General features: G+C 44.7%; 1 protein-coding gene across 5 annotated transcripts in view; it reads left to right on the forward strand.

Moving 5' to 3' along the window:
* The window catches only part of LOC109915549 (STAM-binding protein-like), a 51,669-nt gene that overhangs the window by 31,234 nt on the left and 15,688 nt on the right, over positions 1 to 4,747 (forward strand). The window lies entirely within an intron of this gene.

Raw genomic sequence — 4,747 nt, forward strand, 5'->3', positions numbered from 1 at the left:
ATTTTCTGATGAAGTGTCTAGGCCCGAAACGTCAGCCTTCCTGCTCCTATGATGCTGCTTGGCCTGCTGTGTTCATCCAGCTCTACACGTTGTTATCTCAGATTCTCCAGCATCTGCAGTTCCTACTATCTCTGTATCAATATCAAACTGTGTTCCTCCAGCTCCACACTGCGCTATCTCTGACGCCAGCATCGGCAGTTCTTACTATCTCTTAAAAACACTCTGGTTACCTTCCAAAGACTTATCAACAAAGTTTTAACTGAGTGTACGTAATTTGTGGTTTACTTGGATAATGTGTTGGTTTACAGCAACCCCTTGGATGCAGTGTAACATAGTCAGAAGCTTTAATTAAACATTTATTTACAACAATTACAGTTAGCTGTTTCGTAATAAGGGGATTCACAAAAGTGAGACTAAATATTATGATAATGCTAACACTTCAAAAATGTTATTTTGTCCTGGATTTTTTGAACAGATGTTGTAAAGGCAGAGGTGTGGAACTGGCAACTGAAAGTGGCTTAATAAATCAACAAATTAGGACACCTTTAGGTATTTTTTAGAACATTTGGGCCAGTTCTTACAGACCACACTATCTAGCTTTTTTTAGCTCTAGCAGTCAGAAGCTGCTTGGGGTCACAGAAGGGTTGGAAGCCTCAGTAAATGATTCCTAACTGATACTTTCTCTGAATCTCCCTTGATGTTGTTTCCTCCTGGATTGGAGAACTGCCTGTAAGAATCTGTGTCTGAATTTTACCTTTCTGCCAAGGGGTGTGTTTATGGGGTGTTAATGTATTAGAACAGTTAATTAGTAATAGAATCATAGAATAGAATCCCTACAGTGTGGAAACAGGCCCTTCGACCCATCAAGTCCAAACCGACCCCCAGAGCATCCCACCCAGGCCCATCCCCCTGTACCCCACCTAATCCCCCTGTAACCCACCTAATCTACACATTCCTGAACTCTACGGGCAATTTAGCATGGCCAATCCACCCAACCTGCACATCTTTGGACTGTGGGAGGAAACCGGAGCACCCGGAGCAAACTCACGCAGACACAGGAAGAACATGCAAACTCTACACAGACAGTTGCCCGGCGATGGAATTGAACCCGGGTCCCTGGCACTGTGAGACAGGTAAGGCATGTACCGACTTAAAATATTTTGAGGGGGTCTGGTCTGGTCCATAACACTAGGATGCATTGTAAGGCAAGGATGAGTGTTGCCAGAGACAATGAAATTCTTGTTGCTGTTGAATTTGGTGATCACTGAAATATGTGACTTTTTTGTATACCTGATGGGGTAGTGAGGCAGTGAACATGTGCTATGGAAGGAGTGGACTGAACAACACAGCAGGTTTATCTTTTCTGCTCACACTTTTCAAAAGATTGTGTGTATGAGAAATTACAGCACAAGAGGTGTATAATTCACCCATATATGTCTATGGTCCCCTTGATGTTGTGCCTTTATCCCCCATTTTTAACAACTCCTTCGTCCAATTTTCTCTGCCTTCCTCAGCTCACCAGTTTTCTCCCCCTCTGCTACTCATTCCCCCTCCCATTCTAACGCACCTGCCTTTTCGATACATTCCCCTCCATTCATCCTCCCCTCCCATTTTCTCTCCGCCACTCACATTCTCCCCTTCCAATTCTCTTCCTCCCCACTCCATTGTCTCACTCCTCTATCCCATTTTCTCTCTCCCCCCCCCATTCTCCCTATCCCTTCCTCTCATTCACTCCCCTCCTTCCCATTCGCTCCCTCCCATTCCCTTCATCTCATTGTGTTTCATGCCTCCTGTTCTCTTACACACTCTTGCCATTGCTCTCTTTCCTGCACTTCTCACACACTCAATTTTCCATATGCTTACTCCTCTTCTTCAACCCTCCCTCTTGCCTTCAATCATTTTGTTGCTCAATTGCCCCACTGCCTCTTTCAGTTATTCTTGTTCTCACACCTCTCAGTCTTTCACCTCTTTTTCACTCTTTCTCTCCCCTTTTTCACTCATTCTTCCCCCACTGCCTTTCACTCATTCTCACTATCCCACCGCCACCCCTCCCTCTCTTTCGCCTTTCCGTCCCTCCCTCTTGATGCTGACATTGCTGGATCCTGACTCATTTCCTTTCCGGCCGCGGGCGGTCTAGCTACTTTCTTTGAAGGATCGCGTCCGAAGTTGTCGCTAGTTTGTAGTACTGTGTGGGCTTTTTCTCCGCTGTATCTGACTGCCTGAGGTTTGGCGGTGGCTGGGGAAGATGACGGTGAGAGAGAGTTGGCAGCGAAACGTCGGTCCCATGTCCTTGTCATTGTTGCTGTTTGTGTTACCGGTGAGTGAGATCTTTGATGCGGTATAGATCCCTCCAGTATTCACAGCCACCGGACTTCAATGCGGCCTGCCATTTCCCAACTTTCTCCTTTAAACCGCCAACCCTTTGCCTCACTGACTGTGTAGACAGGAGCCTCATATACCGCTGGCTGTGTTAACTCCACTTGCCCCTTGGCTCTTTCGAGCGAACTCCTTAAGTACCCCGAGCTGGGGCAGGGAACGCTGAGGAGCTGGAGGTTTACCCCTCTCTCTGCCCCGGCTCCTTGCTCTCCTTCATAGCCTTCACCTCGCCATTAGCAGATTTACCTTCAGCTGCCTAAGGCCTCCATCTTCGGAATTCCCCAGAACTCTCCTTAATCCTTTCAGGCGCTCCTTTCTTTGACAAAACCTTCAGCAATCTGCGCAAGTCTTGGCGATTCATATGAAGTTCCACCGGACTTTTTCATGATAAAACAACTTGAATTGATGCAAGAGCTATAAAGGCAAATGGAATGTTTCTCACTGTGAGGGAAATGGGATGTAAATGTTGGGATGTTATACTCCAGTTGCACAGGGCATTGGAGAGACTTTATTTCAAATGTTGTGTTTAGTTCTGGTCTCCTAATTTACAAAAAAAGAAAGGAAATAAATGCATTTGAAGTAGTTCGGAGAATGTACACTCGACTGATTCCTGGCCTAGCAATCTTCTGGGGAATGGCGGGACTTGTTGGCTCACGTCTTTTGGAGTTGAGAAGGGTGAAAGGGCAGATTAATGGGACATACCAGATCCTGAAGGAAAGTTGTCCTGTGAATGCTGAAGGACTGTTTCGCCTTTGTGGGAGAGACAGGGATTAGAAGACACAGTTTAAAAATTTAAAACGGAGAATGAGGAGAATTTTTTTCCTCAGAGGGCCAGGGAAATGCGGGACCCACTTCCCCGTGAGCGCTAGAGACAGTGTCATTGAATATTCTGGATTGACAAGGGAATTAATCGGGGTGGTAAGCAGGAAAGTGGAGTTGCCGCCACGATCAGATCAGCTATACTGTTATTAAATGGTGAAGGAAGCTTGAGGACCCCAATGTTCTGCTGTTAATTCGCGTGGATGGAGGAGTGAACGCATGCGAGATCAGAAAAATAGCAACAGATCGTTTAGCACCTCAAACCTTTCCGCTGCGATTCAGCAAGGCCATGACCAGCCTGTTACCTAACTCCAAAGACCCATCTTTTCCTTGTGTCACTTAATTTTTTAGATTACAACAATCTATCATTGTAATTAACAACTGAGTTAATATCAATTGCCATTTGCAGAAGAAAACTCCAAACTCCTACCATCCTCTGCCTGTCAAAGTGTTTCATAATTTCACTCCTGAAGGATCTAGCTCTAATCTTTAGACTGTGCCCCTTAGTTCTAGACTCCCTGACGAGACAGTTTCTCATTATCTACCCTATCTGTTGTGTTGTGTATTTTGCGAACTTTGACAAAACTCCTTCAATTTTTGATTTCCAAGGTCTACAACTTTGGCTAGTGTAATCTTTCTTTCTAATTTGACTCTTTTAGGTAATCCTTAGCTCAATCTGTGCTGCATGCCCGACAGGGTTAACATCGTTCCTAAGGTGTGGTGCTCATAACTGTTCACAGTAATTCCAGGTGTGGTGTAGCCAGGACTTTGTACAACTGCAGCGTGGTGCTTAGCTAATATTCTACTTCACTCGATATAAAGGTCAACCTTCCATTAATTTTTTACATTATTTTCTATACCTGTTCATGATATTTTATTGATCAAAAATATGAATATTATCTCCTTATAAAAGACTTAAGCTTTTGTGCAATCCTATTGAGCAAAAACCAAATAATTTTCATCATTTTGGCAGGTGTTTGTTCATAGCCACAGTTAGTTTTTGGCCTTATTTGCCAGAGAATCGGAGTACAGGTTTCTTGCTGCAGTTTGGTCGAGCCTGGGTGAGAGCGCAGCTGAAGTATTGTGCACAGTTTTGTCTCCTCTGCCGAAGGAAGGATATACTTGTCAAAGACATATTTTAATGAAGGTTCATCAGACTGATTCCTGGCCTGACCAATTCTGAACTCGAAAAGGTGGTGATGAGCTGCTTTCATGAACTGCCGCAGTCCTCGGGGTGTAGGCAGATCCATAATGCTATTAGAGAGGGAGTTTCAGGATTTTGAACCATGATATACTTCCACATCAGGGTGGTGAATGGCTTGGAGAGGAAATTGCGGGGATAGTGTTTCCCTGTATTGGCTGCTTTTGTACTTCTAAAGGTGGAGCTCATTGTTTAGAAGGTGCTATCGAAGAGCAGTTGCTGTTATAGTTGGTCCATGGTACTGCCAGTGTACATCTATCATGGAGGGAGTGAAAGTTAAAGATGGTGGATGGAATGCCAATCAATGGGATGGTGGTGGAGATGCTCAGCTGGAAGGTATGATTGTCTAGG

The sequence above is a fragment of the Rhincodon typus genome, chromosome 40 (assembly GCF_021869965.1).
Source record: "Rhincodon typus isolate 14 chromosome 40, sRhiTyp1.1, whole genome shotgun sequence".
Taxonomy (NCBI): domain Eukaryota; kingdom Metazoa; phylum Chordata; class Chondrichthyes; order Orectolobiformes; family Rhincodontidae; genus Rhincodon; species Rhincodon typus.